Here is a 24,653-nt window from a genome sequence, read left to right as displayed (position 1 = left end):
TATGTCACATGGTTTGCATATTTGCCCAAAAACAAGGCAATACCCCCATGCATCAAACAAAATTCAAGAAGCTTTACATTTTCGTTCAAATTTCCTCGGCTCATTCACTTCCACTCACACTCTCTAAATGTCTCCCTAACCTCTCCGCCAATGGCTTCTGTGTCTCACAGCACTGCTTCATCTCTAGCATTTTCTACATCCTCTTGTTCTTCTCACTTCTGTCTTTCTTTGCCCGGACACCATCCATCAAAATGATTCAACAAATTTGACCATTAAAAATAATGAATGACATCTTACAAGTTTCTCAAATTCCTAAGATACTCTTATAATTGGGTATAAAAACACCTGACTAAACATATGTAAAATATAAATGTACTCTAATATTGTACATAAGGCAGTGACAATGGTATATATGTTAAATAAGATACTAAATAATACAAAAATAGGTGACATCATCATTAGAACATTATGACATCATTATGGTATCATCAAGGCATCGAAACATCTACGTATACTATACCATATAGCCCTACTTAATATTAACCCCTTAACGACCACTGACGTGCCAGGCACGGAAAAACGGTAAATAAACGGCCAATGACGTCCCTGGCACGACATGGCAATAATGAAGCTTAGAAAGCAATCTAAGATCACTTTCTTCGCTTAAATGGTGTTGCTGTAATGCCTTGATGCTGAGGCATTAGCAACTACAAAAACGAGAACTGCAGCATGGGCTCTATCACAATGTGATTAGAAAATATTAAAAAGAATATTAAACAAATGTAAAAAATTTTTTTTTAAAAAAAATGGTAACATTTAAAAATAATTATGCATTCACTATCAGGGGAACCATCCAGTTCCAACATAATGTAAAAAAGGCCAAGAATATAAAGCTTGTAATAGCATTAGTACATGGAAAGGGTTAAAATACCAGCATTTGAAATACCTTGGAGTGTGTAGGGACATAGGGACAGGATTACCAGATTTGGAAAGAAAATGGTTTTGAAATAGCAAAACGCTAATTGTACTTATTGCCCTATAATTTGGACACAAAAAAGCAAAAAACCCACAGAGTCATTTCAAAACTCTGGACAAATAGTAGAATCTATTTAACAGGTTTTTCATTAGCTTTAGTAAATGAGGAAATTATTTTTCAAATAAGAGTAAAAGTGTATCTCTCAATTTTTCCCTATATTTTATTATTGTTTTTATACATGATGTCTATACATTAGGCATAAGATGATGTGACCAAAAAAATCATCTGAAGAAAGCCCTTCATGTTCTGAAAAAAACAATATACATAAACACGAGCACCGCAAAAATGTTAAAATACCCTTGGTCACAAAGGGTACAAAAAAACAGCCTGGTCCTTATGGAGTGACTATAATAGGAAAAGCAAAGATTATAACTTGCTTTAAAATCTAATATTTAACGATCAATTAATTTCAGATATTTAGTGGGTAACCACATTCCATATTGTACGCTGAAACCATTTATGTGATTTTAGAGAAAACAAGATGGCTCTGGTGGTTTTTGTGTAACTTATCATATGCTAAAATAAGAGAAACATGTTTTCCGGCCTAAAATGTCTAAATGCACATACTTTTATGTATAAGTTAAATTTGAATAGGCCACTTTTTTTTTTTTTAACAACTACTGTGCCAAAGCAATTGTACGCTACATGGTATATTTCCTAATTTACTAGCTGAAAACAAAACTTTTAAATCTGTCCACACACTGCTACTTTGTGAGAAATACAATTCTTGAGATGAAAATTTTTATTTTTGAAGCACAACATGTTGCTCTTCTGCCTCCTCTTTACAATCCTAGAAAAATAATTGAACTCATAAAGATTAATCATCATTTTTAGTAAGTGATTAGTTCTGATTGGTTTGCATGCAGAGTTTCTTGTGTCTATCGATCCTGTGCTTTTTCCCCTTAAATCCCATCCATCTTACTGCTTGTTATCTTCTTGCCATCGGCTGTTGTCATTTGTCTTAATTTTTTATCTCTGCTTCCTTCATGTCACCTTCCATCTCATCTATCTCGTTGGGATGAACTTGTTCATTTAGCTAAATTGGTTTTGGAAACAGAATTTACATAAAAGTGATGTAGGATGTTAACCCATTCAGTACATATAAAATAAAGAATGTAATATAAGCATAATAGATAAAATGCTTAAAATCCCACTTACGGCATAATGATATGTATTAATGCAATCAGAAACCTTTATAAATCCTTCTGTGGTGGGTATGACACAACCAATTCAAGATGTGGCTTTTAGTTTGTTTTTTATGTGAAAAGGCAAAAATATCCATGAAATGTACAACTTTGTTTCACTTTTTGCTGCAATAGGACTCCTTTGTTGTAATTGATACTTACTATTTTGCCAAGACAGAAAATTATGCAGTTACATAAACTTTCAGGACCTCAGAGGTGTCTTCATGTAAGGTCTCAGAGGACAGTTAAGGGATTTATATATTAAGTAACCCGACACACAACTGACAAAAACAACTTTACCTGGGTGCATCATCCAGTCAAAAAAAAAACGGGAAAAGAAAGTAACACAACAAAAATATTAATCCACTCCCTTGTTATACCCTGTTTGGATTATTGCAACTCCCTACTAACTGGTCTCACCCTCTTGCCACTTGTCTCCATTCTCAACATTGCAGCTAGATTAATCTTTCTCTGTCACTGTTCTCCATCTGCAGTTCTACTATGCCAATAGCTCCATTGGCTCCCATACCCTCCAGAATCAAATTTAAACTTTTGACCCTGACCAACATCTCTGTACCCCCTAAATCTCCGCCCTCCTGTCCAAATATACCCCTAACCACTCTCTTTGTTTCACTCAGGACTTGCATCTCTCTTCTACTGTTATTACCTATTCCCACTCCTGTATTCAGGATTTCACCTGTGCTGCACCCCTTCTGTGGAATTCCATTCCCTGTTCTGTCAGACTTTTTGTCTTGTATGAGACTTTTGAAAGCTCTCTGAACCCTTTCCTCAAGAAGCATACTACATTTCTTCAGCCATCATCCTAATCAAGCCACCTGAATTACCAACAACCCCTACAGATCATTCGGACCCTGTCAACTCATCCCCATCCAAAAAGTCCTTTCCTAATGTTCCCCTTCAACCACCGTCTAGATCAGGGGTGTCCAAGTTTTTTCTGCAGTGGGCCACTTCATCAGAATTGTATACGTGCGTGGGCCGCACTCATTTTTCACTGTGTGAAAATATGGCCTTTAATAAAATATGCAGATTAAAATAAAGTAAATGACACAAAACCTTTACTTTTCCTCTCACTGATTTCTGGGCCTAAAAAGTTTTGTGACTACAAATTCAGGATTCTGGATTAGTAAAAATGAAATAGTTCTATTTATCCTAGGGATACACTGAAATGAAAATTCTGGACCAAAACCTAAAATTCAGGGTTCACTTAGCCAAATCTGAAAATGACCCCCCCACATACTTTTAATAAAAGTAAGTTGCACACCAAAATTGTACAAAAAAATTATATATTATGATTGTTAACAGCAATCTCAGGCATGCCCAGATTCCAGTATGTACTGGTTGGCTGGGCATTGTACCAGTAATTTTTGTCCAATTTTAGTGTGTAACCACACTTTTATTAAAAGTAACACACCACAATTGGACAAAAAAATCAACAATATGACTTGGCATGATAGGAGTGTGATTGCTAACAGCAAACACACTCTTTTCATACCCAGGCAACCAGTAAATGCTGGAACCTAGGCATGATGGGACTGTGATTGCTGTTAGCAGATTGCTGTTAGCAATCACACTCCTATCATGCCAAGTCAGCCAGTACATGCTGGTACAGGGTGGCTGTAAGTGTAGACCCCATACTGCTGGCAGCATCAATACACAAGAGGGGCAGCTAGCCAGGTTTCAGCATGTACTGGCTGACTTAGCATGATAGGAGTGTGATTGCTAACAGCTAGGTTCCAGCACTTACACATCCATGCTATCACACACACACACTCATTCATTCATATACTCACTCATTCACACATTCATTCCCTCACAGGCATACTCATTCAAACAACCTTCCCCACCCCCTTACCTACTACAGCTCTCGATGCCGCTCACAGACTTCAGCAGGGGGCACGGCCTCCCTCGTTCTCCCCACAGAGGAGACAGGATTGGAGCAGAGAATGGACCCTCCCACAAGTAAGCGGCAGGGCTTGTGATCCTGGTTGCCGATCTCACGCGGGCCGCACCTCGAGGTCACGCGGGCCGCATTTGGCCCGCGGGCCGCATGTTGGACGCCCCTGGTCTAGATTGTAAACTGGCAAGACCAGGGCCCTTTTCTTCCTTTGTACCAGTTTGATATTGTGTGTGATTTTAAATTATTCTACTGATTTTAACAGCGCTATGGAATCTGCTGACACTATATAAATTAATGTAATACTTCTTTATTTAATCTTGTTTCGCTTATTGTGCTGATGGGTATTTCATACAAATATTTCTTGGATAAGATCGTTATTATTATTGTTATTATTATCTTTTATTTATATAGCACCAACAGTTTATGCAGCGCATTGACAGACTAAGACAAACAAATACATTAGGTGGAGAGAGCCCTGCTCGCAAGCTTACAATCATAGTAGAAAATATATAAAATATCTACAGAAAATACATTTTCTTCATTCTTCCACTCAAGCCAACATAAATGGTACATTCCTGATTTACAATACATTCAATATGTTCATTCAAATTGCTCCCCTTGGCACCATCTTCAGGAAACATGGACAGCCATTGTCCATTATTAATAGCTTTCAGAATGCCACAAACAAAGAAGTTTGTTGAGATAGACTTAATTCCTTAATATAATTTATCGGTTGGCCAACAGCTTCAATAAGATGACTAGAAAGCAAAGCTCCCAGCACTGAACAATAAAAAAGATCTTCAGTTTATTATTGGTAATAAATCAAGTGCAGGTTTCCAGGACATTTTCTTGCTTAAAGATACTGTTTAGAAAAAAAAGTGAATGGAAATCTGATTGACTGTGCAGAAAGATGGTCCGTGAGGACAGTGGAATGCAATTCACAGATGCAGGGCAGGAATAATGCACAATGTAGTAGGCTTGAAATACATTTGAATTTCAATCAGAAGCTTCTTATTTCTTGGCAAGGTGGGAATAAAAAAAAATTGACGTGGGTTTCACCTTAAAGGTTAACACAGAATATATAAAGTTACAGATAAATACAGCGCTTACAATTCAAGCATTTTTTCACTTAAAGAGTGTCACGCACAGCTAGGTTGGAGACACTGATGTTGGTAGGACACAAGGAAGATGCGGATTCAAGGTCAAAGTGAAGCCGAGGTTGGGGTGCCAGAGGTCAGGAAATACGATAAACAACAGGTCAGGAATTCGAAGGTCAGAGTAAACAGGAACAAGCCAAGGTCAAACCAGGATGCGCACTAAGGAGTAGCCATATGAAACATAGGCACGGCCATCAGAGGGCAACGTTTTGATGTCCACTGATGGTCTATAAAGGAAGTGAAGTGACTAGGCATCAATTAGAGGTTTTGGCGCCAAAATATGAAAAGTCTGACATCACTTCACGTTTGGTGGATTCCGACGGCCATCTTGAGTGTGGCAAGACCGTAATCTATAAGTATAAGCGCCTGCATTTCTTGGTCTTACCACCATAGAGGCGGATGGAAGTCTTCCTCTTGTCCGTAACGGCTGCTGTGGCTGTTAGCTAGCGGAGGAACACAATCACAACACAGCAGAAAAACAAACACCAAGTGATCAGGATAAACTACTTTGACTGACCTCGTCTTTCTATGGGTGTAAATAGGGAAGAAAATTTGTATTACGAAATCCACATGTCAGAAGGTTGCATCACAACATTTATGTGTAGTGGTGTACTTTCTGTGCTAGTACATGTGGCTATGCTAAGGCTTCAAAATATGACTTGATGATTATATGATTAGTGTAATGAGTGTATATGATATTTTTACTGCTTCATGGAATAAACTTGACAAACAAATGTTTACATAACCATGCGGCATATCTCCTCTCTCTAATATAAAACAAATTATTGGCCTCATATAGGGGGTAAATTACTTTCCCACTGTAATTGTCTGCACTTGCCATTGCCTAGGTCGAGACCTGCAGGGCAACTATGTCATATTCTTCTGTGTTACTGACCTCAATTGCACCTTTGTGTTTCAACAGCACATTCTGTCAAGGTCAGTGATACCAAAATGTTTAAACAACATTTTAAAGCTCTGTTCATATATATTAACACTGCAAAGGATGATAACTATTCACAATTAAAGTGCAAGGTATGTTTAAAAATATTCTGGGTTCAAACCTCAACCAGATATTTGCTTTTACTCACCATGTATGTACTGTCCCTCCCTTTAAGGATTAGTCTTATGCAGCATCTTATACCTGAACTTGCCCCTGCATCAGGACCTGCTGAGAAACCACCATCAGCATAACATGATATGGTCTTCTCCTATCTAAAATTGTAAATGGTTTTGTGGCCCCTCCTATGCAACAGTGGTATACCTAGAGTATTTGACACCTGGGACAGATCCTGTATGTGGCACCCCCCAAAAAAATAGAATATTTATTTAACAAATTGTAAACTGTATATAAACTGGAAAAAAACTAAAAATCTGAAAAAATAAATTACCGTACTTGCCGGCGTATAACACGCACTGGCGTATAACACGCACCCTCCCCAGGACCGGAAGTGAGGGAGATGTCGCTGCAAATCGTGCAGCTCTAGGATTTATCGGCGTATAACACGCAGGTAGGGTTTCAGCTTCGTATTTAGGTTTAAAAAGTGCTTGTTATACGCCGATAAATACGGTAACTTATAAATAAATTAAATACATTTAAATAAATAACATTTACTGAACAGATATGGCACAGCATAACTCCCATCACTATACACTGAGCCAGACATTGACATGGTAGGCCTCTGCCCCTAAAACAGCCTGTCTGTGCCACTGCTGCCCCTTTAGCAGGCTGCATGTGCCACCTCTGCCCCGGAACAGCCTGCCTGTGCCAACTTTGCCCTGAAGCAGCTTGCCTTTGCCAACTCTGCCCCTGAAGCAACCTGCCTGTGCTAACTCTGCCCCTTTAGCAACCTGCCTGTGCCACCTTTCCCCCCTAAACAGCCTGCCTGTCCCATTTCTGTCCATAAACACGCTCTCATTCTTTCATTCGTTCACTATCCTGCACCCTACCCCTTACCTCTCTTGCAGATTTTACTGGTCCAAGGTCCGGCTACTAATTGTACTTCCTCTAGTTTTTATCTAGTCATGTGCTGATAATGAGAATGTTTTATTTCCCTTATAATTGTTTTAATATCTTGGAAAAATAATTTGGTAAAAGGCATGGAAGCTTGAACCAGGTCTCTGTGCTTCCACATGGGCATCAGATACTGTACTGTGACTTTTTTGGATGTTCTGGACTTTGACTTCTTGGCGTAAAATGTGACTCCCAATTCAGGTTATCATTTGGTACTGTGCTATTCTTCCCCAGACTCCTCGTTCAATAGGTCCCCTTGCCGCCATCTCGTTATACAGACCCCCTTGCCATTTACTCCTTCTACAGACCCCCTTGTCATCTGCTTGTGCTACAGATCTCCTTCCTGTCTGCAAGTGCTACAGACCCCCATGTTGTCCGCTCTTGCTACAGACCCTCTTGTCGTCTGCTCATACTACAGAGCCCTTTGCCATCTGCTCATGCTATAGACCCCCTTGTTGCCTCTTTGTGCAACAGACCCCCTTGCCGTCTGCTTGTGCAACATATCCCCTTCCCATCTGCTCATTCTACAGACTCCATTGTATTCTGCCTTTACCTGTCTATTCTACAAATCCCATTGCTGTGAGCCTAATCTTGTTGTGTCTACAGATGGCAAAAAAATAGAAAGCCTAAAGCTTCCAGCTGATATCAAAGCAAGATCCTCCAGCTTGACAATGTAGATACAACCAGGATTCTGAACGAGTTATTATTTTCTTGAGCAATGGAAGGTGGTTGAGGCTGAAGAGCTTGCCAGGGTTTACTAAAAGACAGATTTTTCAAATACTGAGTCTTAGAGTAGTATAAAGAAAAAGGTATGTAAGTTTTCCTTAAAACAGTCAGCTTCCATTAAGGTTTGACAGGCAACCATGTTATTCCAAAGCGTGCACAACAGGAAAAACAAAATTGTCATTGCCATTAGCCACTAAGGTTTAGACATTATAGATTCGATTAAGGAGCCTAGTGGTACTGTCACTGACCAGGAACAAAGCCCACTTGTTTGGAATTTATATTACTCAAAAGGAAAATGGAGTCTGAATACTAAAATCTTAGCATTAATCCTAATTCAGTAGGAAGATGGACCAATACTTGCTACAGTTAAGTTTTTTTACCTGTTTAAAAAGGACTGCAATGGAGTGAATGAGCCCTCTCAAGCGCATTTAAGAAGAATGGGTTAAGAATTTCCTTAAATGCCTTATAATAAATGAGAGACAGGCCTTCCTGATCAGGGTTTTTTTCTGTTGCTGTTAGTTTATTAGCCATATCAAACTCGGGAAATTATTCTTTTAGCATTTTAGGAGTGTCATGGTCTAAATGTTGCAGTCCTTATGCATCTAGTATCTATTCTTGTGAATATGTGAAAGCATCTTATTGAAGTACTTTAACCTCTCCTATAATTAATACAAGGGATAAATCTTTAGCCAAAAATGTGCCTGGGGGTAATTTTTTTTATAAATTATTTTACTATCTTCTTTTTTTAAGATATGGAACCGCTACCAAGGCCATTCATTATCCTTAGCATTTTTTTAACTTCCCTAGTTTTGTTACTAAAGTTTATATTATAAGGAATCACTTCATCTTCACTTCAAATGCTCTGGGTTTTTTTTTTTTTTACTAAACTCAGCTTAGTCCTTAGTAAATCAATGGTGTTGGAATGATGACGTACAGTACAGGTACCAAGATCAAGTTATTTGACACCTGACACACAGATTGCCACTGGATCTATTTGGAAGACAATTAGCTATAGGTGGTAGATGATGATTAGAAATGAAGTGCTTCCTTTTTTAAGTGGAGATGAATTACCTACTAAAGTTATTACAAGGCAGGGATAACTGAAGTTGGTAAGGAAAGTACACATTGAATAATTGATTGCCAACCGAAAAGGCCACATGAATAAGATAGATTTGAGTTTATTAGACATACACTGTGGCTGCACCAGTTGGTTAAAGCTGTAATAAAATAACATAAATTGATTTAAGCAATCTAATTGGATGTTCAATCAGTAGTCCATAAATGCCATCAACAATCATGTAAGCCAGGCAATGAAACATTAGCATTAGCCACGCATAGAGATGTATAAGCAGGTCACACTTCTATAAGCAAATTGATCACCTAGGTCATGGCTCATCATAAAGTTAAATACATGGGTAAATATAAAAATGAGCTGTTCACACTATACTTCAAAATCCTATTTTGCATTCGTACACTTAAGTATGTGCTCGCATCTTTGCACATTTCAGCACCATTTCTTTTGTTTCAGGGTGTGCGCACACGCATCTCAAAAATGTTGGCTGCCCTTCAACTTTCTATTTCTGGATATGCCCTTAGTGCCTTACATATCCATTATTGTAGAAAAGTCCCAAAATAAGCCAAATGCTGAGTCTGAATCTATTCACTAAATACATAATCTGACATCTAGTCTTTTTTTTTCATAAACAGCCATACATTTTAAGGTAGAATAATTGTAATTCATGTTTAACGGTTTGCAAACTTTGTTCTTGTGCATATTACATATATCTTAATATCGTATTATTTCATCTTTAATTACTATTCATATATGCAAATTAATGTCAACATTTTGAATTATTAACATGGTAAGTAATACTGCAGTATGCTCCAGTGGCATAATTTTTGTCATTTAATCCTGGTCACCAATGTATGCTTTTGGTGCTGTGTGTATCAATACACAACTGAACACCAGAAGAGGGCCAAGTTGCTTGAAATTGTTATATTTTGGGAGCTATGGTAGAGAGGCATTGGTAGATTTGCTACTGGTGCATCCTGAAAACAGGCACAAGGGGTTGGCAAATGCCACCTGTCTATGTGAGATGTGAAATATACTAATTAAATCTATACTGCTGTAGCTATTGAGAGAGCAAATCAAAGTGTAAGATTAATAAGAGATGGGGAATTACTGATCTAGCATTGGTACTCATTTGGGATAGCTGTTTTTTGTAGGTTTTTGGTAAGGTATGATGAACAACTTTGTTGACTTCATTTATTGGCAGGGAGAACATATTTGTTTTGTGAGAGACATTAAGGTAAAAAAAAAAAGTGACATTGTTTTTCCTTTAATGGAGACCATTATTCCTTTATATTCCTTTAATATCCTGATGCCCTCTGTTCTTAAATGCATACAAGTTGTAAACAGCTGACCTGTTTTCGGGGGGGGGGGGCATTTTCTTCATGCAGCACAGCCCTTGGACAAGCCCTCAGCATGATGTGACAGACAGGCCAGACTGACTGGGCCTATGCATTGCTGATGCGGCCGCCAGGGCTGTCTTTAACACAGGCAAAAAGGGCAGCTTCCCCTTGAGCCTGCGGTTGCGACTGGGCCCGCAGGGGCCTGCTACTTGTCTGTGCGTTGCTCGCACATTATGCGAGCAATGTCTCTTGTGCCAAGGGGATGCAGGAACCCAGCGAGTCACGTCACGAGACATGTGCTGTTCAGGCAAGAGGGTGGGAGAGGCTGTATGAATGAGTATGTGATATTGAGTGAATTAATGAGTATATGAATGAGGAAATAAATTATTTTTTGTGAATGAGTATCTGTGAATGAATCAATATCTAAATGAGGGAATTAGTATTTGTGAATTAATATTTGTGAATAAGTGAATAGCATGGGTGTGTAAGTGGGGGGCATGGTACAGGGAGGCTGTTTTGGGGGCAGAGGTGCCACAGGCAGGCTGTTTTGGGAGCAGAGATGCCATGGACAGGCTGTTTTGGGGACAGAGATGACAGGGGCAGGCTGTTTTGGGGGCAGAGATACCACAGGCAGGCTGTTTTGGGGCAAAGATGGCAAGTCCTATGCTTTCTATCTGGGTGCTAGGCAGGTCCTGTGGACTCAATCTGGGTGCCAGGGCTGATTTGATACTAAAGCTGGATGGGTGGCATGAATACACAATGTAGGGCTGGCTGGGGGCTATACGCAAGGTTGTGGGGGTATAAATTCACATGGGGGTGCTGGCTGGGGCATCACATAAATCAATACTAAAGGAGGGCCGTCTGGTGGCATAAATATACAATGTGGGGATGGTTGGGGGTCATAAATACATAATGGGTGGCTCGCTGGAGTGCACGAATACATGTGGGGACTGGTGGCATCGATACACAAGGGGGGCAGCTGGGGCCATCACATAAACTAGGTAAAGTTATACAGGGCGAGCAGGATATTACTGTGCTGCAGAGGGATCTAGATAGACTGGGGGACTGGGCACACAAATGGCAGATGAAATTCAATGTGGATAAATGTAAACTTATGCACTTCGGGGTAGCGAATGCACAAGCAACCTACACCCTAAACGGTAGTGAATTAGGGGTAACGACAAATGAGAAGGATTTGGGAATTGTCATAGACAACAAACTAGGCAACAATGTGCAATGTCAGTCTGCGGTTGCTAAGGCCAGTAAAGTATTGGCGTGTTTAAAAAGGGGCATCAAGTCGCGGGATAAAAATATAATTTTGCCTCTGTATAAATCAATGGTAAGGCCGCACCTTGAATATGCTGTGGAATTTTGGGCACCTATTCTAAAGAAGGATATCATAGCACTAGAAAGGGTACAGAGGCGGGCTACAAAATGAATAAAAGTAATGGAACACTATAGTTATGAAGAAAGGTTAACAAATTTAAATCTGTTTTGTTTAGAAAAACGGTGCCTCAGAGGGGATATGATAGCATTATATAAATATATTCGGGGCCAATACAAACCATTGTGTGGAAATCTGTTCATAAACAGGACTATGCATAGGACACGTGGTCATGCGTTTAGACTGGAAGAAAGGAGATTTAGACTAAAGCAGAGGAAAGGGTTTTTTACAGTAAGGACAATAAGGATGTGGAATTCTCTGCCCGCAGAGGTAGTTTTATCGGAGTCTGTACAGATGTTTAAACTGCAACTGGATGGATACCTGGAAAAACATAATATTCAGGGATATACCGTATTTGCTCGATAAGATGACCCCCCCAAATCAAAATATTAATTTAGGAAAAAAAAAAAGCCTGAATATAAGACTACCCTATAGGAAAAAAGTTTTACTAGTAAATATTAATTCATGTAAACTAATTTTCATATTTAATAAAAGCTATGATTGAGAAAAAAAAGGTATTTCCTTTTATTTGCCAACCTGCCCCCCCCAGTTATGCACATCTGCCCCCAGGCTTGCCACTCTGCCCCCAGAAATGCCTTATACCCCCCTATTTGCCACTCTGCCCCATGATGTGCCTTTTAACCCTCTATATGCCACTCTGCCTCCAGAAATGTCTTATACCCTCCTATATGCCACTGTGCCCCATGATATGCCTTTTAACCCTCTATATGCCCCTCTGCCCCATGATATGCCTTATACCCCTATATGCCACTCTGGCATATAGGGGGTTAAAAGGCATATCATGGGACTGAGGGGCATAAAGGGGGTTAAAATGCATTTCTGGAGATATATATATATACTGCTAACAGCAATCACACTCCTATCAAGCCAAGGCAGCCAGTACATGCTGGAACCTGGGGATGTTAGAAGTGTGATTACAGCCTCCCTATGCCATGCTACCACCCCCACCCCCTTACACATCCATGCTTTCACACACACACACACACACTCATTCACAAACATTTAAATACTCATTCATTCCATTAATAACACATACACACACACACGCTCAAACCCCCCACCCCCTTACCTGAATTGCAGATCTCTCACTCGTAGACTTCTGCAGGGGCCCGGCTGTGCGAGCAACTTCTCTGGCCCCGCCCCCAGAGGAAGGAGGGGGGAGGTAGAGTTATGTGAGGACTGTGCTAGCTTCCTGTTCTCCTGCTGCTAATAGCAGAAATGCTGCTCGCGATCAAAGCCGGTAAGCAGCCTGGCCCCAGCAGAATGAGGTCTGATTAGAAGACGACCTCGATTATAAGACGAGGGGTATTTTTCAGAGCATTTGCTCTGGAAAAAACCTCATCTTATAATCGAGCAAATACGGTAATCTTTAATTATGGGGAAACAGTTTATTGATCCAAGGAGAAATCTGACTGCCATTTTGGGGTCAAGAAGGATTTTTTTTCCCTGGTTAGTGCAAAATTGGAAAGAGCGAAACTGGGGGGGGGGTTGCCTTCTTTTGGATCAACAGCAACAAATTAACAGATATAGGAAAGGCTGAACTTGATGGACGCATGTCTTTTTTTAGCCTATATAACTATGTAACTATGTAAATCAAAACCAAAGGGAGGGGCAGGCTGGGGCATAAATACACATAGGGCTGGCTAGGGGCGATACACAAGGGGCAATAACACTAAAGACATAAGCAGTGTGGACATTTAAAAAAAAATATTGTTAACTTAACCTATCCGGATGTGTGTGTTTGTGTGGCAGAGCCTGTCCTGGTGTGTTTGGGTGTCGGTGTGGCAGAGCCTGTCCTGGTGTGTGTTTGGGTGTCGGTGTGGCAGAGCCCATCCAGGTGTGTGTGTTTGGGTGTTGGTGTGGCAGAGCCTGTCCTGGTGTGTATGTTTGGGTCTCGGTGTGGCAGAGCCTGGCCTTCTGTGTGTTTGGGTGTTGGTGTTGGTGTGGCAGAGCCTGTCCTGGTGTGTGTGTTTGGGTTTCGGTGTGGCAGAGCCTGTCCTGGTGTGTGTTTGGGTGTCGGTGTGGCAGAGCCCATCCTGGTGTGTGTGTTTGGGTGTTGGTGTGGCAGAGCCTGTCCTGGTGTGTATGTTTGGGTCTCGGTGTGGCAGAGCCTGGCCTGGTGTGTGTTTGGGTGTTGGTGTTGGTGTGGCAGAGCCTGTCCTGGTGTGTGTGTTTGCGTGTCAGTGTGGCATAGCCTGTCCTGGTGTGTTTTTTTGGGCGTCTGTGTGGCAGAGCCTGTCCTGGTGTGTCTGGTTGGTCATCTGTTTCCTCGCGCTTTACTTATTGTAGGAATAAATTGAATTATTTAATTTTTACATATCCAGAGATAAAACACCTCCTGAATTTGTAGTCGCTTCAGAGGACAAAACCTTCTAGGCCCAGAAATCAGTGAGAGGAAAGGTAAAGGATTTGTGTTATTTACTCTATTTCAATCTGCATATTTTATTTAAAAGGTTTAGTGGCGCTAAATTATGGTTTCAGGTGTATGATGACTTTTTAGTGTACTGATGTAATCCCATCACATAAGATTCCATTTTATACTATCTGCCTAGCACTGATTTCCTCTTTATCCAGTACACATGGATGCTGAGGAGTTAAGATTCTTATTTGCGGAATTTTATTTCCGTAAAAAGGCCCACCAAAATCCTCAGCACCAGGCCCATGATGCTATTAATCCGGCCCTGAAAGTGACTTGCAAAATATGGCTACCAAATGGTCACTATAGTGGCCACTATATAAAACATTACCTGTCTGAAGTTATTCTAAATTAAGTCACATGTATTCAACCATGATTTTAAACTGTAATATACTGTACTAGTACCAATTGGGTCATAGTTGCCAACTGTCCTGTTTTTCCTGGGACAATCCAGGTGTAGGGTGCAAGGCCAGTTGAGGAGATCATGGATTTCCTTCTAACAGCCTAAAATTAAGGGAACGCAAGATTTGTTTCTTCAGACCGCTACTTCAGTGCTCCCTAATACTGTGTGCTGGCGATTGATACTGACTTCATATCCTGGTGCTCAGCACTGAAGCCACTCACACCAGGAGGGAACACTGAAGAAGAGGTCTTAAGAAACAGACCTTGCACTCCCACCCCAGAACTTAAGAGATGTGGAGAAAAAAGGGATGTGATAGTGAGAAATGGGAGAGATAAAGAGAAAGAAGATAGACAATGAGGAAGGGAAGAGATAATGAGAAAAGAGGAAGACATTGAGGCAGGAGAAAATGAGAGGAGGACATAATGAGAAATAATGGAGATAAGGATAGACAAAGGAGAAAGAAGAGAGACGAAGAGAAAGGAGATGGGTAATGAGAAAGGGGAGAGAGTGTGTGTTTGTATTATGAAAGTGTATTTATGTTACAACAATGTTACGTACAATACATGTATTTAAGGGGTATGACATATACCGTATTTGCTCGATTATAAGACGAGGTTTTTTCCAGAGCAAATGCTCTGAAAAATACCCCTCGTCTTATAATCGGGGTCGTCTTCTAATCAGACCCCAAAAAAATGCTGGCGCCATGCTGCTTACCGGTCGCGAGCAGCGTCTCTTCTGTTAGAAGCAGGGCAGGAAGCTTGCAGCGTCCTCACAGAACTCTATCTCCCCCTCCCTCCTCTGAGGGCGGGGCCAGAGAAGTTGCTACAGCCGGTCCCCTGCAGAAGTCTGCGAGTGGGAGATCTGCAGTTCAGGTGAGGGGGTGGGGGAGGGTTTTTGAGTATGTGTGAAGTGTGTGTGATTAAGGGAATGAATGAGTATTTAAATGTTTGTGAATGAGTGTGAGTGTGTGTGTGATAGCATGGATGTGTAAGGGGGGTGGGGGTTGTAGCATGGCATATGGAGGCTGTAATCCCACTGCTATCATCCCCAGGTTCCAGCATGTACTGGCTGCCTTGGCTTGATAGGAGTGTGATTGCTGTTAGCAGTTTGATATATATATATATATCAAACTGCTAACAGCAATCACACTCCTATCAAGCCAAGGCAGCCAGTACATGCTGGGTTAAAAGGCATATCATGGGGCTGAGTGGCATATAGGGGGTTAAAATGCATTTCTGGACCTCCAGAAATGCATTTTAACCCCCTATATGCCACTCAGCCCCATGATATGCCTATATACCTCCAGAAATGCCTTATACCCCCCTATATGCCACTCAGCCCCATGATATGCCTTTTAACCGTATAAGGCATATCATGGGGCAGAGTGGCAAATAGGGGGGTATAAAGCATTTCTGGGGGCAGAGTGGCATAACTGGGGGGGGGCAGGTTGGCAAATAAAAGGAAATTTAAAAAATATATTTTTCTCAATCATAGCTTTTATTAAACATGAAAATAATTTACATTAATTAATATTTACTGGTAAAACTTTTTCCCTATAGGGTAGTCTTATATTCAGGCTTTTTGTTTTTTTCCTAAATTAATATTTTGATTTTGGGGGGTCGTCTTATAATCGGGGTCGTCTTATAATCGAGCAAATACGGTATGTATTTTAACAGTCTATACACACTTGGGCTTACTATTGTGGGCCTAACGATAACAGAATGATTCACTCTAGCACTTGTTTATCCCAGAGGCATTATTCAGTATTGTTTTAAATAGAACAAATTGATAGTGTCCTTTGATGAGTCCAGAAATGGTGAAATATCAACTATAAACCATTTTGGTGCCTATCGTTGGTAAAAAAAAAAAAAAAAGTGTTTCAATGTACAAGGTTAAAATGTGTGTGTATCAGCATACAAGTTAAACTGTGTACAGAATTTGTCAGTGTACAGTGTTAGACTGAGTGTCAATATATAGTGTGTGTGTGTGTGTGTGTGGGTGTCAGTGTTCGTTTCTCTTGCTTCCATCCTCCAGGTATTCCAAGGGCCAATCTCAGTAGATGTTTAACCCGTTAAAGGCAGACCTGTTTTTTTTTTTTTACCCTTTATGACAATGGCTGTTTTAACATTTCTGCGGTGCTCATATTTAGCTGTAATTTTCTTCTGTCTCATTTACTGTACCCACACAAGTTATATATTGGGTTTTTTTTCAAGACAAAAAAGGTCTTCCTTTAGCTACCATTTTTTTGATCATATCATATCGATCATATCATCTAATTTACTAATAAAAAGGGCAAAAGGCTACATTTTTTTCAGAATTTTTACTGGCCAGTCTGTGCCCATGTCCTGTTTGGGACATCTTTAAACCCTGCCAATTCAATTTACCTCAAACCATACATTTCTAAAAACTAGACACCCCTGAGTATTTCAGCCCTTTCCATGCCAGGATTTTTGTGAAGATATACTGTAGCGCTGATGGAGATTATAGCAACACCGTCTGGGAGAAAAAAGTGATCACATTTTACACCCGTTCAAACTCATGCATGTCAGTTGTCGTCAACAGGATGCTTTTCCAAAGCCGAGTTAACTTCCGAATATATTTACCACCCAGCATAAGTATTTTTGTGAACTAATGCCTATTCGATGGTGTAGAAACAGCTCTCTGACTAAAACACATCTGCACAAGATCTTACTGTATTTGTACTGACAGTGTCACCACTGATACCCAACCCACCTAAAAGTGATGAAATTCACCAGATACTGTACTGAAAATGTATCTACAGCATACAATGGATGTATGGAAATGTTAGTGGGAACCATTACTGGAATATGACATAATATCCTGGCAGTCATTGTGAGGGAATTTATCCTAGACATCTGTGTATGATTATATCTTACCTCATATCTGCATACCTGGGAACTTTGTAGCTACTGCAAGCAGGATGTGGGTAGGAGATCCCACTGACGATGGTGGGCAGTCCTGCTGATGCTGCGGGAGGTCGTGCTGATGTCAGATTGAGGGTAGTCCCATTGATGGTGCGGGACAAAAGTAATTGTTGGAGGGGGAATGGGGGGGAATACAGAGTCCCACAATGCCACTTCTCTGACTTGGAGTTTCCCCATGGTGACCTGGAGAAGCGGCGCTTCACCGAGAGTCTCCAGGCGTAATGTGGAGAGTTCATGGGTATGCACTTCCGTAACTGACTTACGTGGAACAGTCTCAATTCTAGTGCTCTGTAGTGATCTGTTCCTGTGATGTACAGATCAGTATCTCTCGCACAGACCTACTTATTGGTCTATACACCACCTGATGTTGTAGAGCACCAGGATGCAACATCCTGTCCGAGAGCCCAGCATCAGATGAAGCATATAGTGTTAGGGATCGATAAATCAGGTGTCCATGTCAGACCTCAATCTCTCAAGTACCTCGGTAGGTATGACTGGGCTGACAAAGACTTGGGCTAACAAAGACTTGGTCTGTGGCCAATTATCATTAAAAAAGGCCCTCATCCTAGGCCTTGGCTTTTTAGTATGTCCAAAATGTGTGGACGCCAAGTTGGGGAAATAGAATTTCATAGAATGATACAGGAATTCTAGAGGTTTAGCTTATTTGAAAGAAATTACATTTTATATCTGCAAGGGAAAAGGCTACACATAGTAAAAGCCATGGAAAATGTAACCTTACTGCCAGGTTTGTGCAATTTCAATAAAATATTACTTGTGAAAAAAAGAAATTTGCCTACACTGAAGCTACAGTCTCATAATACTAAATATCCAATTTGGACCCAATCTCTCTGCCTTTACAAATCAGTTGCTTGAGCGCATTGGAAGAATAAAAAATTAAAAGATAATGACATCTGCCTTCCTACTCAACAAGGTCTACTGCACATGCATAAAAATGTCATTATGGGAATTATAAAATATATATATGTATATATACTGTATATATTCTTGGGGAATGATTATTCTCTTTAGAATGATCTGTTCTGCCAGCACCTGTTTTAAAAGCCTCTTTTAGTGAACGGAATTTATAGGTTCAGTAGTGACACCTAGTGGTTACATCAGAGCTGCATCCATTTTAATCAGTTCTTTTTACTTGTTGGTTTTCCACTAAAATTGCATGTGCGTATGTAAACGTATGATTATACAGATGTTATTAAAATCATTGCTGCTAAATAATATTTATTATTAGTGTAGTAACATTTTATTTGCCATGTTATTGGGCACCTAAAATAAAATACATTAGGTCTGACAGGCAGTGCAAAGAACAGCTTCTAAAGGACTTGTGTCCACTTCCATATAACAAAGTCATAATAAAAAAATGTTTAGCATTACTAGGTTCTTGGAAATGCACAAATTCTGGATTTTTGGGGTCAACAAAAATACCCTAATGGGAGCAGGAGCAATTATCTGGGGTTGGGGGTTAAAGAGCTAAGACACATGTCTTTGCTTTTCAGGAAGAGCTGGGTTTCAGCAAGCAGGATGTGGGTAGGAGATCCCACTGACGATGGTGGGCGGTCCTGCTGATGCTGCGGGAGGTCGTGCTGATGTCAGTTGGTGGTTCCACTGAGATTGAGGGTATTCCCGTTGATGGCGCGGGACAAAAGTAATTGTTGGAGGGGGAATGGGGGGGAATACAGAGTCCCACAATGCCACTTCTCTGACTTGGAGTTTCCCCATGGTGATCTTTGCTTTTCAGGAAGAGCTGGGTTTCAGCGGGGTCACATACAGTAAGTTGCATGTGCAAGCTGCATTGGAAACAGGCTGAGGCCTGTTATATAAGTGTCTGTCTGGGTATTAGGCTGACCACATGTCCCGGATTGCCAATGGGACTTTAAGAGAGAGGGGCGCCGAATGGTTTTTGCTCATGAAGTTTACAGCAACCACTCGGCGCCCCTCAGTCTCCTCCACGAGGCTTCTAGCTCGGTTGCGGTGCCGGCATTTCATGCTGAGTGCCGGAATGTGACATCATATACCAGCACTCAGCAGTGAAGCAGTTCGCACCGCGGCAGAGCAGGGAGACGAGGCCTCACGTCCCCACCGCAGGACCTCTACAAGCTAAGTGAACTTCAAAGGGGGGAGAGGGGTAGATAGTGAGAAAGTAGCTAGTGAGAAGGGAGGGAGAGGGGTAGATAGTGGAAAGTGAGGGAGAGGGGGTAGATAGTGAGAAGGGTAGGTAGTGGGGTAGATAGTGAGAAGTGGGGGAGAGAGGGTAGATAGTGAGAAGTGGGGGAGAGGGGGTAGTGAGAATGAGTGAGAGAATGAATAAATGTGTGAATGAGTGTGAAAATGAAATAAGTCATGTGTAGATGAATTTTTTTGAATGTGTGGGAGTATGAATGAATGTGTGAATTAATTGTCTAAATGACTGAGTGTGAATTAATGAATTTGGGAGAGCGCATTAATGAATATATGTAAATGATTTGTGTGAATGAATAAAGTATTACGTGAATGAAAGTGTGAATTAGTGAGTGACTGTAAAAGTGTTTGTGTCTTTCATAGATTGTGTAATGATATAATTGATTTGTGAAAAGGCAAAGATGGCACAAGCAGTTTTTGAGCCTTGGGGACCAAGATGGCACAGGCTGGGTGTTTATGGGACAAAGATGGCACAGGCTGTTTGGGGACAAAGATGGCAAGTCCTATGTGTGTAATTTGGGTGCTGGTCAGGTTCTATGTAGACGCCAGGACTGGCTTTGAGGTGTGCGACCTGTGATCTATGCCCGTAATTTAGAGGGGTTTATCTATACCTTTAATGCTGCGTTTTTATGTGAATTTCAGTTGAGCTATACCTGCAAAGCTGGGTTTGTGTGTTATTCTGTTGGTCCATATCTGCTATGCTATCTTTCCATACATTATTTATGTATACCTGCAAATAAAGGGTTTGTATGTCTTATTCAGTTGATCAATACCTGCAATGCTGTTTCCATGTGTTTATTTGATCGATACCCTCTGTGCACAGTTTACATGTGATTTTCAGTTGATATATACCTGCAATGCTCGATTTGAGTGTTCTGTTGATCTATAAAATGTATTTCATAGAGCACTCTGCCTACAGAAATGCCCTATGCCCCCATTTAATACTCACACCCCACCCCACCCCACCCCACACACACTTACCGGTGCTTCCGACTCCCTGCTGTGTAGCCAGGGCAGCGTGTAGACGTCTACGTGATTTGCGTAGGCAACTTCCGCTGCAGCCGGAAGGAGGTGCGGTTTGCAGCGGGGGTTTCTGCGTCCATCGCGCAGACCTTCCCCGGCTGTCAGAGATAATTCCACACGCTGCCCCAGCTACACACCGGGGACTCAGAAGCACCGGTAAGTTGGTGGGGGGGGGACAGGAGGATCCAGGTCCCCTGTAGCGCTGCGGGGGATCTGGATCTTAGTCTCATAGTCAGACCTATTTTTGCTCTGAAAAAAACCTTGTCTTATAATCGAGCAAATACGGTAGTTCTGCTAATTGCAGTAGTTGGCCCATCAATGTTTCAACAGTACCAGCAATTAATTTATTATAAAAGGGTGCATTTTTTATTATTTTGTAAAAGGTATTCAAATACCCACAGCCATAGTCAACCAAGCCCCAGCAATCAGTTTTGAAATACTCCAATCTCCAATTACTGTCCAAGAAAGCTTTCTGCATTCCTCTTGCACAGGTGTACAATCAAATTAAGAATATTAGATCTTTGTGCAGATGCTTTGTTCTTTCATTAAAGGGGGTGGCTAGCTGTTTAATCCATGTATTGAAACTATCTATATATTTATATATTTGCTCGATTATAAGACAAGGTTTTTTTTCATAGCGAATGTTCTGAAAAATACCCCTCGTCTTATAATCAAGGTCATCTTCTAATCAGACCTCAAATAAAGGTCTCACTACAAGACTAAGATCCAGATCCCCCGCAGCACTGCAGGGGACCTGGATCCTCCTGTCTGGTAACCTCCACCCGGGCTCCATAGAATACAGTGCACCAGCCCTGACCCCCCCACAACAACATCACACACTGGAGGTACTTCAGTTGTTCTCCTCAGCACTGTGGAAGACAGATTTCTCTACACTAATCACAGAGCTCAAGCAGGTCATTCAGGATGAAGCCTGCGCACTGACCTGACCTCATTGGAGCGCAGGGTGGCTGCGCTATAGGATACATCCACCCTACAACAACAGGCCAATCTAAGAGTCCAGCAGACTACTGACCATCATCTCTGCTACCTGGGGGACCTCAGGGTCATATGCAAAACATCCGCATTCTTGTGCCCTGGAGTCGGATACCTCTGATGGCCTTTTGTGCAGACTGGCAGACTCACATATCTTTGTGGACAGAGTACAGAAAAACTTATCCACTTACAACATTCAGGAATTCATGAAAAGGTGTGCCTACAAACCTGTCATGAGGACATGAAAAGTCATGACTATAGTATAGATGTGCACACTGGTACCTGATATTTCCCTGCACAGTAAACCATCACTAACCCTCCCTGCGTCGGAAGTCTTGCTCAATCAAGGCTCATATTTAGGATTTATATTACATTCAAGGCTCCATCTGAAGAGGGTGCTGCTCATTGGTCAGGGTGCCAAATATTGTGCACCCTGTGGCAAAGTATACCATCTAATAATTGCCACAAAGGTATGGGAATTCTATGCATATAGGTATTTCCAAACTCAAGACACATGATGATATATTTGGGGGAAAATTGGTCAGCCCAACTACTTCAGTGACAGTCCACTATGAAGTTTGCAAATTTAAATCCAGCATATCTTACTTGTGTTCCATTTCATGTCCTCTAAATATTTCCTTACTTTATTTGATTTTGAATAGAGGACAGGATTCTTCCCTCTGCCTGTATTTATCTGTATATGCCATCATATGGTATCATCTTAATATGCAAAATAAATGTCTCAAATATATGCACATAAACAAAATTAATAAAAATTTGCATTTCCAAGTAAACTGTAAATGGATAAGAAATAAATTACTTCATATAATGTTTCACTACCTATGTTACGGCAATTTGTTTCCACCAAGAACATTAAGTACACGACCTTATTCGCTTCATATTTAAAAAGAACAATCCTCCGGCAAAATTCGAAACCTGAGGCAATCACCGTGGAAACCAATAGAGCATACCTGCTCCACATTTAGCACTTTACAAGAGAAATATGACCCATTGGCTTTATTGCATCACTTCCTTGACTGACCAGGATCCCACCCCACGTCCATGCTTATAGCTGATATATTATGAGCCGCAACTGAAATGTAGGAAAATGCATAGAAAGATTGGTAAAAAAAAAAACACACATATGCAAAATATAGTTTTCAGTTATTTTTATTCCTTTGCTAGCACAATGTATAGATAATGTGTTATCTTACCTGCAGTGGACCCTGCATTTTTTGAGTGACAGTTCCACTTCAATATCACAGCAGTCAAGTGGCAATTTTCCCTGTAATAATAGATGGGCAGAAATATGGCAATAATGTGTTTTTCTGCCTTCACCAGTGCTTGACATTCATTTAATTAAACCTTGCAAATCTTTTGATTGAGAGAGTTAACCTTAGGCAGCATTGGTTAAAGTGATATAGTTTTAAAACCATTTGGTGCATAGCTCATACATACAGCTTACTGTCATGCTTTTCCTGTCTCTGTTTCTTTGTTTAGATAAACTTTCTGATGGTAAACATACAGGCTCCATGAGAGTAGTCAGTAGAGGGCGCACTTGTTTATGGTGCTTGAAAAGCAGCAGGGTGCACTATAAGGACAGATTTTGGAGCTTTGTGCCCTGGAGCAAATATACAGTAATTTGGCATTTTTTTGTCCTGTCGATTTTTGGACCATACTTGCTGGCATCTTTTCCTCGCCTTTTTTATTTTACCTTGCTTGTCTGCCTTTTACATTTTTCATCCCCTTTCTAACTTCTATTTTGCCACACACATATACATACACAGTACATACACACATGTACATCTACACACACACATACATATATATATATATATATATATATATATATATATATACATACACATACATACACATACATACATACATAAACACTTACAGTATTTATATATACACACCATTCACCATACATCATGACACCTCACTCATCTTTCACCTCATCTTTCACCTACAGCAGACTCATCTTTCACCTACAGCAGCACCATCTCATGGTTTAGCAAGAGATCCAGACTTGATTTTGCACAACAGGACCACCAGTACCAGCAGCATTGCCCTCGCAAATGCAGGTCAGGGCAAGGCACATGTAATTTAGCCACAAGACTGAACACCCCCCATATTAGGAAAATACGAATGGATCCCCCAGAGTAAGGCAGGGGCAGGGCATAAGCCAGGCACTGACAGACAGACACATCAGACACTCCCCCAATATTAGAAAAAAAAATGATTCTCCAGAGTAAGAAAGGAGACTGAGCCGATGTACTAGCAGTGGCAGGACAGGGCAAGGCACAAGACAAGCTCTGCCAGACAGAGAGATCCAGACTGTACAGGATTGTGCAAGACTGTTCCCCACCCCATTAGAAAAAGGGAACAAGAATTGAACCCCCAGAGTGAGGTGCAGGGCAGGGTATAGGCCAGGCACTGACACACAGACACATCCAGCCACAAGACTGAAACTCTGCCCAATATTAGAAAAAAAAATAGGGAGTAAGAAGACTGAGCCGCAGAAGCAGGACAGGGCAGTACACAAAGAAAGCTCTGCCAGAGACAGAGGCATCGAGACAATACAGAATTGAACAAGACTGATTTCCATCCCATATTAGAAATAAGAAACAATAATTGATCCCCTTTAAAGTAAGGAAGGGCATTGATGTGCAGGGCAGGCCATGTGACAGGCCTGGCACTGGTAGACAGACAGATCCAGCTATGTGACTAAACCCCTCAATATTAGAAAAATTAAGAATTGATTAAGA

The sequence above is a fragment of the Spea bombifrons genome, chromosome 2 (genome assembly GCF_027358695.1).
Source record: "Spea bombifrons isolate aSpeBom1 chromosome 2, aSpeBom1.2.pri, whole genome shotgun sequence".
In the NCBI taxonomy this organism is placed as follows: domain Eukaryota; kingdom Metazoa; phylum Chordata; class Amphibia; order Anura; family Pelobatidae; genus Spea; species Spea bombifrons.
Note: the sequence above shows the minus strand (reverse complement) of the source record.